At 32.8% G+C, this 15,459-nt stretch overlaps 1 long non-coding RNA gene across 1 annotated transcript; it reads left to right on the top strand.

Annotated features, from left to right (window-relative positions):
* The first annotated feature begins 8,413 nt into the window (after positions 1-8,413).
* LOC117335041 lies at positions 8,414-12,541 on the top strand. Its single transcript, XR_004534275.1, has 2 exons — positions 8,414-8,449; positions 10,633-12,541. It is a non-coding gene; the product is annotated as an uncharacterized LOC117335041 (long non-coding RNA).
* Positions 12,542-15,459: the final 2,918 nt, after the last annotated feature.

The raw sequence follows: 15,459 nt of genomic DNA, 5'->3' as shown, positions 1-15,459 counted from the left end.
GAATACATGGTATTCGAGTAATTCGAGGTTGATTGAATACGTATGAACTCTGTCGGGACCAAAGGAAATGTTCGACGAATGAGGGTATTCGAGTAAACCGGGTTCGAGTAAGTGGGGTTTTACTGTATTCAATCATTATCATATTGTTCTTGACGGCATATGGATTATCAGTCCCCACACTATTGGAACAGAGGGAGTAATTTATTGTTCACACCTTCTAAGAGTCTTTTTACCATTTACATGTACTCCTTTTGAATTAAAACTATTATGTACTTAGTTTTTAAAATTAATATTATTTTTCCTGGTTAGAAAAGACTTAATATAGAGAAATATAGAGTGATGTCGATGATGTGAATATATACAATGTTTACTTTTATATAACCTGATGATAGTCTTTCTTTCTTATTTTTTTGTTTTATATGCAATGTTGATTCACACCTAAACGTTTAAACCTTAATACTATCAATAGTATGTTTCAATATTTCCATTGTATTAAACGTTTTTAGCTCACCAACGTTAAAAATGGACCCCACGACCTACTGAACCATTTGCATATCACTTTTTAAAGTGACCCCGGTTCCATATTCAACGTTGAAAATGGAACACACGACATACTGAGCCATTTCAATATCATTTGCTGAAAATGACCCCGGTTCCATCTTCAACGTTAAAAATGGACCCCACGACATACTGACCCATTTCCATATCAGTTGCTGAAAATGACCCCGGTTCCATATTCAACGTTGAAAATGGACCCTTCAACATACTGACCCATTTCGATATTATTAGTTTAAAATGACACCGGTTCTAAATTCAACGTTGAAAATTGACATCATAACATATAAACCCTTTTCCATATTAGATTTTCAAAATGACACCAGTTCCATATTCAAACGTTACAGTGGATCTCGGTTTATAAACAGTTTATCGAAAACATAATTGAACAATTCCATGTCGATCAATATCGTATACATGTTTTATGAATAGCTTAGAAAAGTTAAAATTTATGCAAAATGTCATTATATGTGTCATAAAAGGTCAAAGGTTAATGTCGATCAATATCGTATACGTTAGAACATGCATATCATATAACAGTTTGAAGTTTATACCAAAGGTCATTAAAATGGACACAAAAGGTCACAAGTCAGATACTTCATAAATATGGACCAATGTCGTATACATGTCATGTGCATGTCTTATATAGTTAAAAGTTACACCAAAGGTCATAGGTCATTTTTTTATCAATGTCGATCAATATCGTTTTCGTGCTATGTGAATATCTTATAGCAGTGATAAGTTATACTTGGCTTATCTTTAGCTACATCTCCGTAAATACATTATCTTTGGCTACATCTCCGTAAATACACTATATTTTGTTCCATCTCTGTAAACACATTATCTTTTCCCCTCTTTCTGTGAACACATTGTCTTTGGCTCTATTTCTGTCGATACATTATCCCTGGTTCCATCTCTCTAAACACATTATCTTTGACTCCATCTCTGTAAACACATTATCTTTTGTTCCTTCTCTGTAAAAAACATTATCTTTGACTCCATCTCTGTAAACACATTTTCATTTGGCACGAAAACCCACTTTAAAGTTTTTGCGGTCAGTTTTTGGAAAGCTTCCAAGTCCAAAAGTATACACCTCACACCCTTCTTATTTGACTTATACATGCATTAGAGGTCAGAAGTGATGTTATGGCAAAATCATGCGGACAAAAATTGTGATTTTCAAAATGACATACTTATACGTACATAAAAAAATGAGTGCATAGTGTGTGCATAGTGTGATTGCTGTTGCCGGTGAGCTTTGCAATCATTGATTGCACTTGTATTACTTTAGAAATATTAAAATCAACACAAGCTGTGACTTTTAATCATTGTTTTGTTAACAGAAAGAGCTGTCAGGGATCTGTGCTCAGTGTGAACGTCACATCGGAACAGAGGGCGGTGGGATGGACCAAGCAATATCTTTCATGGCACAGGAAGGCACTATAAGTGATTCAAATTTTCAAGGATTGAACTAGATTATAGAAGTCATAAAATTGTAAACCAAAAAGAAAATATGTATACACTGAGTAAACAGCGAAGCAGATTGTGTGGAATGCACTTTGGTTTTCAGTCTGTACATCGATAGACCAATTTGTTGTCTAGTTCAATGCTTTTTGCTTTATTTTAATTATATATTAAGCATAGATTATGTATGCTTATTAGATATAAATTATGTGAGCTTTGCTTATTAAATATAAATTATGTACACTTATTAAATATGCTTATTAAATATAAAGTATGTATGCTTATCAAATATACATTATGTATGCTTATTCAATATATAAATTATGTATGCTTATCAAATATACGTTATTCATGCTTATTCAATATAAATTATGTATGCTTATCAAATATACATTATGTATGCTTATCAAATATATATTATGTATGCTTATTCAATTTAAATTATGTATGCTTATCAAATATACATTATGTATGCTTATTCTATATCAATTATATATGCTTATCAAATATACATTATGTATGCTAATTCAATATAAATTATGTATGCTTACGACTGCATGTGAGTTAATTAGTCTAGACTAATTTTTTTTTATCAATTCTTGTAAGTTGTAATGAATCTTCAATATATTGCCAATATTTTTATGCTAGCAACATTTCCATGACAAAATGATAGCATTATTAGGTCAACATGAAACAGTTGACAAATAAAACTTATTTTAACTGGTTGTTTTAATATAGTGGAATCGTTCAAGCTTCATGACCGAGCCACTCATGTATTCAGTGAGGCCAACCGTGTACTCCAGTTCAAGCGTATCTGTGATGAAAATCCGAGGGATGTACTCCAGCGCCTCGGAACTCATATGACGGAGAGTCATGTTAGCTGTCGAGACATGCTATGCAGTAGTTGTACAGACTTAGACAAATGTCGAATCTGTTGTAAGTTCAAACCTACGACCCGGACATTAAAATCAAAAGATCTAATTTGAGAGAATATACAAATTGGAAAATATAAAACATTGCTTTTTTAGTTCCCTTTTGCTTTTAAAATTTAAATTAAAAAAATTAGTTGGGTTTTGAATCACCCCAAAATTTACATGGTATACCAAATTTTTGGGTTTAATAATTGTTTATATTATGGAAAATTTAACCATTTCCCAAAAAGTCCGTCCCCAAATGTTACATACAACTGTCATGTTATCTATATGACCTTCACAAAAACCAATAAAAACAGACTGGAGATAATTAAAATAAAACAATGGAGTTTTTGTTATTAATTAAATATTTTTTAATGATATTCGAAACTTAATTGGTAGTTAAGCTAACAATAGAATATCCATGTATATGCATGCAATTAGTACCCAGGATGTTACATATCTCATTAAACAAGAGGCCCAGAGGGCCTGCATACATTCAGCTCACCTGGTTGATTTTAGAAAGCGTTTCAAAGATATAACAAATGAATGGGAACTGAAGAGTGAGAAAAGGCTGCATGATCAGCAATACTACATACAGTTAGAGGGTAGTGATCTCAGCAGTTTAAACAATACAAGAAGTCATCCATAGTAATTAAGTCAAATTGCTCCCCTTGGCCCCTTGGGATCAGCCCCATCATTTGTATAAATTTGAATCCCTGCCACCTAGGGATGTTACCACTGGAATATAAATATCATTCATTGCTTACTTTCAGAGAAGAAGTCGTTAATATCACTTGCCAAATGGACCCCTTTTGACCCCGCCCTAAAGACCTCTGAGGGGTCAGACCTGGCATTTGTATGAACTTGAATTCCAGCCCCATAGGAATGCTCCCTTCCAAACTTGGTTAAATTCTGATCAGTGGTTAAGAAGAAAAAGTCAACTGTTGACGGCGGACGCCGGTGTAACATTGAAAATTGACCCCCGTGGAAAAACGTTGAAAATGGAACCGGGACGCCATGGAAAACTGACTCTACTGTTGAAACCCCATCAGGTCTCTCTTATCCACGTGTAGCCTGTTGATAACGGAACCCGTTGAAAAGTGAGCCACATGTACATGTTGCTCTGAATAACAGCACTGTTATAAAATACAAGTCTGTATACAATTTAACAAGCATAAAATATTGATCGATATTGATTAACAATTCGATCTTTGGTGACCCATATAATGACCTTTGGTATATCTTCAAATTGTAATACGGTATACATATAAAATGTAATCGATATTGATCAACATTGATAAACAATTTGACCTGTGACATTTAGTGACCCATATTATGACCTTTGGTACAACTTATCACTATGATAAGATATTGATATAACACGTACACGATATTAATCGACACTGATTAACAATTTGACCTTTGGTGACCCATATAATGACCTTTGGTATAACTCATCGATGTTATCAGATATGCATATGACATGTACACGATATTGATCGACATTGGTTGATAATTTGACCTGTGACCTTTGGTGACCAATGATGACCTTTAGTTTATCTTCAAACTGTAATATGATATACATGTAAATTGTATACGATATTGATCGACATTGATTGACAATTTAACCTTTGACAATTGGTGACCCATATAATGACCTTTGGAATAACTTGTCACTGTTATCAGATACGCATATGACACGATATTGATCGACATTGATTGACAATTTGACCTGTGACCTTTGGTGACCCGTATAATGACCTTTGGTATATCTTCAAACTGTGATATGATATGCATATAAAATGTATACGATATTGATCAACATTGATTAACAATTTGACATGTGACCTTTGGTGACCGTATAATGACCTTTTTTTAAAAATTATGACTTATATAAGTTTATTTCTATTACTTTTGACATCATGTCTCGCATGCTTTGTAGAAACCAATGACATTAGGTCTCAAATTGTGCATAATTACTGATAACCGTCGCCAAATTTTCATAGATGATAATGCCAGTTCTTGAGCATTGTTGTTTCCTTGTGATTTAATATAGCATAATTATGCTACACAGTTATCGATGTTGATATATATAATTACTTATGACATCATTTTCCATACTTAATGAATGTAACGATGACTTCATATCTCATTTACCACATGTTTATACAATGTATACTGTAGTTACCAATGACGTCACTGCTGACACAATGTCTCATATTCTAAATCTATGATATTGCCCATTATATATTTCTTATGGTTTTTGGTGCATGGACTAAAAAAATGAGAAATGGTTATTTCTTATTGAGCATTAATGTTATGACAGTTTAGATTTATTTGATGCAAAAGCTTATGAAAGCTTCCGTTGCAAAGAGTGTCTATAATGCACATACATATACAGTAAACCCCCACTTACTCGAATTCGTGCGGACCTGATCGAGGTTCGAGGAATACATGGTATTCGAGTAATTCGAGGTTGATTGAATACGTATGAACTCTGTCGGGACCAAAGGAAATGTTCGACGAATGAGGGTATTCGAGTAAACCGGGTTCTAGTAAGTGGGGTTTTACTGTATTCAATCATTATCATATTGTTCTTGACGGCATATGGATTATCAGTCCCCACACTATTGGAACAGAGGGAGTAATTTATTGTTCACACCTTCTAAGAGTCTTTTTACCATTTACATGTACTCCTTTTGAATTAAAACTATTATGTACTTAGTTTTTAAAATTAACATTATTTTTCCTGGTTAGAAAAGACTTAATATAGAGAAATATAGAGTGATGTCGATGATGTGAATATATACAATGTTTACTTTTATATAACCTGATGATAGTCTTTCTTTCTTATTTTTTTGTTTTATATGCAATGTTGATTCACACCTAAACGTTTAAACCTTAATACTATCAATAGTATGTTTCAATATTTCCATTGTATTAAACGTTTTTAGCTCACCAACGTTAAAAATGGACCCCACGACCTACTGAACCATTTGCATATCACTTTTTAAAGTGACCCCGGTTCCATATTCAACGTTGAAAATGGAACACACGACATACTGAGCCATTTCAATATCATTTGCTGAAAATGACCCCGGTTCCATCTTCAACGTTAAAAATGGACCCCACGACATACTGACCCATTTCCATATCAATTGCTGAAAATGACTCCGGTTCCATATTCAACGTTGAAAATGGACCCTTCAACATACTGACCCATTTCGATATTATTAGTTTAAAATGACACCGGTTCTAAATTCAACGTTGAAAATTGACATCATAACATATAAACCCTTTTCCATATTAGATTTTCAAAATGACACCAGTTCCATATTCAAACGTTACAGTGGATCTCGGTTTATAAACAGTTTATCGAAAACATAATTGAACAATTCCATGTCGATCAATATCGTATAAATGTTTTATGAATAGCTTAGAAAAGTTAAAATTTATGCAAAATGTCATTATATGTGTCATAAAAGGTCAAAGGTTAATGTCGATCAATATCGTATACGTTAGAACATGCATATCATATAACAGTTTGAAGTTTATACCAAAGGTCATTAAAATGGACACAAAAGGTCACAAGTCAGATACTTCATAAATATGGACCAATGTCGTATACATGTCATGTGCATGTCTTATATAGTTAAAAGTTACACCAAAGGTCATAGGTCATTTTTTTATCAATGTCGATCAATATCGTTTTCGTGCTATGTGAATATCTTATAGCAGTGATAAGTTATACTTGGCTTATCTTTAGCTACATCTCCGTAAATACATTATCTTTGGCTACATCTCCGTAAATACACTATATTTTGTTCCATCTCTGTAAACACATTATCTTTTCCCCTCTTTCTGTGAACACATTGTCTTTGGCTCTATTTCTGTCGATACATTATCCCTGGTTCCATCTCTCTAAACACATTATCTTTGACTCCATCTCTGTAAACACATTATCTTTTGTTCCTTCTCTGTAAAAAACATTATCTTTGACTCCATCTCTGTAAACACATTTTCTTTTGGCACGAAAACCCACTTTAAAGTTTTTGCGGTCAGTTTTTGGAAAGCTTCTAAGTCCAAAAGTATACACCTCACACCCTTCTTATTTGACTTATACATGCATTAGAGGTCAGAAGTGATGTTATGGCAAAATCATGCAGACAAAAATTGTGATTTTCAAAATGACATACTTATACGTACATAAAAAAAATGAGTGCATAGTGTGTGCATAGTGTGATTGCTGTTGCCGGTGAGCTTTGCAATCATTGATTGCACTTGTATTACTTTAGAAATATTAAAATCAACACAAGCTGTGACTTTTAATCATTGTTTTGTTAACAGAAAGAGCTGTCAGGGATCTGTGCTCAGTGTGAACGTCACATCGGAACAGAGGGCGGTGGGATGGACCAAGCAATATCTTTCATGGCACAGGAAGGCACTATAAGTGATTCAAATTTTCAAGGATTGAACTAGATTATAGAAGTCATAAAATTGTAAACCAAAAAGAAAATATGTATACACTGAGTAAACAGCGAAGCAGATTGTGTGGAATGCACTTTGGTTTTCAGTCTGTACATCGATAGACCAATTTGTTGTCTAGTTCAATGCTTTTTGCTTTATTTTAATTATATATTAAGCATAGATTATGTATGCTTATTAGATATAAATTATGTGAGCTTTGCTTATTCAATATAAATTATGTACACTTATTAAATATGCTTATTAAATATAAAGTATGTATGCTTATCAAATATACATTATGTATGCTTATTCAATATATAAATTATGTATGCTTATCAAATATACGTTATTCATGCTTATTCAATATAAATTATGTATGCTTATTCAATATCAATTTTGTATGCTTATCAAATATACATTATGTATGCTTATTTAATATAAATTATGTATGCTTATCAAATATACATTATGTATGCTTATTCAATATAAATTATGTATGCTTATCAAATATACGTTATTCATGCTTATTCAATATCAATTATGTATGCTTATTCAATATCAATTTTGTATGCTTATCAAATATACATTATGTATGCTTATTCAATTTAAATTATACATTATGTATGCTTATTCAATATAAATTATGTATGCTTACGACTGCATGTGAGTTAATTAGTCTAGACTAATTTTTTTTATCAATTCTTGTATGTTGTAATAAATCTTCAATATACATTGTATTGCCAATATTTTTATGCTAGCAACATTTCCATGACAAAATGATAGCATTATTAGGTCAACATGAAACAGTTGACAAATAAAACTTATTTTAACTGGTTGTTTTAATATAGTGGAATCGTTCAAGCTTCATGACCGAGCCACTCATGTATTCAGTGAGGCCAACCGTGTACTCCAGTTCAAGCGTATCTGTGATGAAAATCCGGGGGATGTACTCCAGCGCCTCGGAACTCATATGACGGAGAGTCATGTTAGCTGTCGAGACATGTATGAGTGCATTGTACAGACTTAGACAAACTTGTCGACATCTGTTTGTAAGTTTAAACCTACGACCCGGACAATTAAAATCAAACAGATCTAATTTGGAGCTAGAATATTACAAATTGGAAAATAATAAGAACAATGCAATATATATCAAGATTTCTCTTTAGTCTTTATTAGGAATTAGGTTAAACTAATTTATGCCATCTGTGTTAGGAACGTCTATCCCCAGAGTCTGTCAGCATGGTATTGGGACATAATAATAATTTGGAGTTTAATATATTGCTTTATTATATAATTGGTACATATATGTAACACTATTACTCATTGGTCCAAATGAGATCACGTGACATCAATTATAGAAATACCTCATAGCATCACCGAGAAGTTTTAATATAACGTTTCCCCAGGTCAATGGAATGTTATATTGACTTCTGCTGAAAATAGAAATAATGTCATCGGTGCTGAGCTATTTTCTGACAATGTTTCCCTTTTTCTTTTGATATTGTTTACATGGATTGTTTACATTGCTGATTAAATAGTTCATTTCTTCTTTTACCTACTTTAAGGACAAATTAGCAGATATCGTATAATAAAGTCAATGCAGACTCAGTGCTGTCTATTGTCTAGGTCAGATTCGTAAAACTATGGATCACCCTTAACTAAAGTCAGTATTTGTATCCTACCACAGCAATAGAGCCATCTCAAAGCTGTTCACAAATTATTACCTATCAATGGTTAATGGGCCTTTATCAACCAGCCAATGTCTGTTTAACTTCCTGGGGATCATATAGCCTCAGCTGCCATTTCAGCCAACACTTTTTCGGCATAGCCGTCTAATTTTGTTTTGGCCCCGGATATGACGCGACAGGTGGCGTTCTGGTCAAGATGAAGTATGTGATTGGTCAATGTAGCGGTCAATGCAAAATGCAGATATACAGTTAAAAACGAAACAAAGTTAAAGGGACCTCACGGTAAACCAATATTTATTTTGTATTTTTTATCATATTATTGGGTATATCTTTAAAAAAAATAACCTTCTGAACAACAACCATTCGAATTCGATGATGTAGGCCTATGTACATAAAAACATCAATTATCAATTATTAAAAGGTTATCAAATAATCTGAATATGCAAAAAAATTGTGACATTTACGACAAACGCATGCGCACAACAAACTAAAACACATGGAAACAAAAATGGCTTCCAATGTGAGTCGACTGCGGTTGAAAACGATAACAGCTTCCGCAATGAAGAGAATAATAGGAAAATGGGTCAAACACAATACTAGAATTAAACTTGGGAAGCAGTACAATAGACTGTAACAGTTCAAACATGAAAATAGCGTAATACGGACGCCGCTCGTATTCTGCTTGATTGTTTGATAGTAGGTCATGACAATATCGGTAATATTTACACAAACTCGTTAAGATTTCCACAAACTCGATAAGATTTCCACAAAAATCTGAAATAGTTCCACAAACTCGGTAATATTTATACAGTCTGTACCAGTACATCGCTACTGTCACTATACTATATGAACAATGTTTACACTTATTTACACATAAATATGTGTGCCGTAATATATACTGAACGTGTTATTTAACATTTAAACCACTGTATAATATCGTTATCCAACTAACCCAGATGGAATATATATCCTTGTAAACTATCGTGTGTTTGTGCTGCCACGATTTCAAGTCTTATTATCACCAAAAATGATTTAAACTGATACAATTTTGTTATCCGTGCTGAAACTGCGCATTTATTAATTACAATGTAGTTCGTTAACTTATTTCACCAGTAGTTTTACATTATAACCATCAGCATTAAAACTATGCCGTTTATCTTTTTTAAAGATATTTCTTGTTTTGACTTGTCTTGTACGTACTGCCCTACCATGTTCTCATTTACAGCTGAGTGGACTGGAACACAACATATAGAAGTTTAGGATTCTGTAGTATTGATACTCTATTCTACTTGACTTTATAATGTTTTGGTGTATTCACTTTTTGACTCTACCATTACTGTAGCTTATATCTGATATCTATTTTCAAATTCTGCAAGAGTCCTTGTGAGTGTACTGATTGATTCAAGGAAGATAACTGCAGAAGGAAATATTCTCCTGGTGAAGATCCCCACTTGAATTTATATTGTGTTAGAGTAATCTGATCTTAGGCGCTTCATAAAAGATTATTAGCTGACCATTCACATACATATTAAACTCTTTTTCAGGGAATCTGGTGCTCTGGGGTCACGCCTGACTGGTGCCGGTTGGGGAGGCTGTGCGGTTTCCATGGTACCCATGGATCAGGTGGAACAATTCATATCAAAGGTCAAGGAAAAGTACTATGCAGTTGAACCTTCCAGGGCTGCTAAGGTGTCGTTTGCTGTATTTGCCACACAACCTGGAGGAGGGGCTGCCATTTATAAAATGTAAATTGGTGACGATGTACACATGATAAAAATCAAGTTTCCGAATGAATGTTTTTATGATGTTATGACATAAAGGTTTCATGACTGCAAATATTATATATCAAAAATGCACAGCTCACTTTATACATTCTCTTTGTATGTATAAGACGTGAATGTGTTGTGATCATTGTATATCTAAATTGATTTTAATCTCTATATATACATATGTAATTGAAAAGTTTAAATTGTATAAATTATACTTTAACATTAGATAGTATGAAGTCGATCAGTGGGGTTTCATGTTTAATGATTTTGAATGGCTATGGGTAGTGCACATTTAAGGATGGGAGAGATCTTCAGCTTTTAATTATCTAATAACAGTTGTCAGGAAAGTCACAGGCAAATTCTTCATCAAATTGTGATTCATCAGATCATCTTTTGTGATCTTCCATAAAGGCCACGTAAATATAGCAAAATCCCGTCTATAAAGACCACCCCATATACACAATGATTGTATATAAACCTGATAGCTAGATCACCTGCATTAAAGACCTTTTATCCCTGCTCCCTGTGGTGACTGTTATAGAGGTTTGATAGTATATTGAATAAACTGCTATGTTATATTTCTTACTCGTGAGGATAGCCATGTCTAGGGGTTTGAGGCCCTGGGTTCAATTCCAGGTCAGGTCGTTGCATTTTCCGTCTCCAATCATCCGTGAATAAATGTCTCCTATAATGTCCCCTGATTAAACAAGTTGTAGATTATGTTCAAAAAGAATATAAGAAAATTTCATGTGACAAGAATGTTTACAAATCATCCAGTAGATAAGGGAAGAAAACAGATCAAGAAAGAAAGGAAAAGAAACTTCTATAGTGCTAATAAAAAGGTGATGGAAGCAAAGATCCCTCTGGAATTTCATTTACTAATGATTATAATGAAAACTTATTTCATCAGTGCCAAATTGTTACTTTCTCTTTTCTGTGCAATATTTATAACTTTATACTAGTCATACAATGTATGCCTTAGTTCATACTCTGGATCCGAGACGATAAGCCTGTATATACAAGTTTCTGGTTAATCAAGATATATAATTAGATTTGCATACTCGCCTGTATATACAAGTTTCTGGTTAATCAAATATATAATTAGATTTGCATACTCGATTTCCCACAGTTTATACACAAGTTTCTGGTTAAACATGATACCTAAGATTTGCATTCTATGATTTACTTTCAGTTGTGAAAAGATATAAATATGTGTAATTGTTTTAATTTGTTGGAGGTGCCATATTGATTACATGTAAGGGATTTCATTGTAATGAGTGAAGAGGAAGAGGTTACAATAGATATTCTAGCTTTAGTCAAAAACTCGCAGCTTAAATTCAGGAAACTGCTGACCTGGTTGAGGGATTTCCATTCAGTTTCCATACATCCTCTGTTAATTACTTTTAAGTCAGAACATACTTTTTTTGCCTGGCCACCAATATAATACAATTCATGATGCGAATTATATTTATACATAATACCTCAGGTTTTTGACACAAAACCCCAAAAGACTGGGAATGTGTGCTTAAGTCCCTGTGTGTTACATTATTTTGTTGATCAACAAGGCATATTTAATTTGTTATGACAAGTATTTGGGACCAAGGTTTGTGATTTTGTATATGAGAAAATGATACTTGCACTGTAAATTGTTTTGACAGAATATTAAAACACAATTGATAGATGATTTTAGTGTGTTTTTATTCTTTAGATTTACATTTTATCACTCTTCATTTTATTGTCACACAAGAATAAAATATGTTTTTTTTTTTCATTTACACCTCTCACAAGAATGTACATGTATATATTGTGCTGTAAAACTTAGAATTAGAGTTTTACATGTACTCTTACATCCTTTGAGACAACCATCAATATCCAATATGTATAAGTTCCTTCCTGAAACCTATAAACAAAACACAAGAAAAGTGATGTTATGGAAGTGTTCTTGTTTTAATCTCCTAAGTTTAATCGCTAAATGACCAACAATGGCTTTCCACCAAGAAGGTGTACAAAATGCAGAACCTATATCGGTTGGATGTCTTATCCAACACTAAATATCTATGCCTTTTTTATGGTAAATTGCCATGCTTAAATTCTGTAGAATCTTGCAGACAAAAATAGCAAAACAGACATTAAAAATAAAACCAAAACATTTATTCACTTTTAGCACCATGGAGCATAGCTTATAGTAGCTTTAAGTACCCAACCAAGTTTGTTTTTGATATATCACCACCTGATTGCAAAACAGCAATCAGAACAAGTTGTTTATCAGAATTTAATTATTAATGAATTTTTGATGTGGAAATTTGGATCTTAAAAAACACCACTTTTCTCAAAAAAATAATAATAAGCATACATATCCAATTACTATGCAAATAATTATGATTCAGATAAAGACTTTTAACCACAATTTAAACAACATCAGATTTTGATATAACAGGTAAAAAGCAACACATTCATGTTAAATATTTCCACAGGCAAAAAATTACTATTTTACTAAGTTGTCTCCCATGACAAAAACTTGTACATATCATAGGAAACACCTTAATTAAAATGCTTTTTTGTGTGCAAAATAGACAATCAAACAACTCCCAATGTGTGTAGATACCTTTCCTGTATGTAGTTCTGTAAGATATGATTATTTCAATTTAATTTGTTATACACATATACTCTAAATGGTTTGTTATCAGAAATATTTAAATGATTTAAAAGTTCCTTTTAAACGTACATGTACTCATTTTGATAACAAGCATTAATAAATCCTTCATTTTTGATAAATAAACAGACAACTTAATATTAAATAACATGCATGGGATTAAGAATTATAAACACACATAGGATGCATGAAGTTGTCGGATATTAATTATATAATAAAAGAAGGTTGTCAGGTACATATATAATCAACAAGGTGTGATCTTGTGCTACTACATGTATTATCAAAATGTTGAAAAAAACCCCAAAAACATGCTAAATGAAAACAAGTCTGGATTCAAACCTAGAGACATGATCAAATGTCAATCAACTTGTTGACATTTTTAATGCTGTATGTCTAACCTAGATAAAGGTAGAAACTTTTGTTTCCTGTGACATTAGTAAGGCATTTGCTATCACCAATGTCGAGTCCTTGTTAATTCTAATAAAACAGTATCAATAACATTCACCCAAAAACATACAAATCCTTATTCCCCCTATTTTCTTTGATAACCATCCACTAACACAACAGGACTGTCACAAACATATAGGTTTAACTTTAATTATATATTATTCACAAATACTCTTTCTATATATATACTGTAATTTCCATTCTTGATGAATAACCATGTACTAATTATTTGAAATAAATGTAATATGTTATGGAGAGAACTTTAATATAGGCTTAGCCTGATGTTCAATCAATTTGATTCCCAATTAAATATGTTGAAAACAACATACCTCAAGCATAAATATTTAAACAAACTGTATACACATGTGAAATTAAATGTGTAAACAACAACTAATGAACAAAAGTAAACAATAACTTAGCGTAGCAACCTGTCATGTTATCTATATGACCTTCACAAAACAGTAAAAAAACAATAGATTTTTTATTACTTAAATAATTTTAAATTATATTCGAAACTTAATAATTAGTAGTTAAGCTAACAGTAGAATATCCATGTATATGCATGTCATTAGTACCCAGGATGTAAAATATCTCATTAAACAAGAAGCCGATAGGGCCTGTATACATGTAGCTCACCTGGTTGATTTAAGAAAACGTTTCAAAGATATAACAAATGAATGGGAACTGAAGAGTGAGAGAAGGCTGCATGACCAGCAATACTACATACGGTTTGAGGGTGGTGATCTCAGCAGTTTAAACAAGGAGTCATTCATACAATGTAGCAATTAAGCCAAATTGCTCCCCTTGGCCCCATCCCTCGGACCCCTTTGGATCAGACCCATCATTTGTATCAATTTAAATCCCTGCCACTTAGGGATGTTACCACTCGAATATAAATATCATACATTGCTTACTTTCAGAGAAGACTATTGCCAAATGGACCCCTTTTGACCCCGCCCTAAAGACCTCTGAGGGGTCAGACCTAGCATTTGTATGAATTTGAATCCCAGCCCCATAGGAATGCTCCCTTCCAAATTTGGTTAAATTCTGATTAGTGGTTAAGAAGAATAAGTCAACTGTTGACAGACGGACGCCGGTGTAAACGTTGAAAATGGACCCCCGTGAAAAATGGAATACGTTGAAACTGGAACCGGGACGCCGTGGAAAACTGACTCTCCTGTTAAAAATGGACCCCATCAGGTCTGTCTTTTCCACGTGTAGCCTGTTGAAAACGGAACCCGTTGAAAAGTGAGCCACATGTACATGTTGCTCTGAATAACAGCACTGTTATAAAATACAAGTCTGTACACAATTTAACAAGCATAAAATATTGATTGATATTGATTAACAATTTGATCTTTGGTGAACCATATAATGACCTTTGGTATATCTTCAAATTGTAATTAATTAATCAACATTGATAAACAATTTTATCTTTGACCTTTAGTGACATATATTAAGATCTTTGGTAAAACTTATCACTATGATAAGATATTGATATA

Source organism: Pecten maximus, chromosome 9 (assembly GCF_902652985.1).
Source record: "Pecten maximus chromosome 9, xPecMax1.1, whole genome shotgun sequence".
NCBI classification, from domain to species: Eukaryota; Metazoa; Mollusca; class Bivalvia; order Pectinida; family Pectinidae; genus Pecten; species Pecten maximus.
This window is presented reverse-complemented; position numbering and strand designations above follow the sequence as displayed.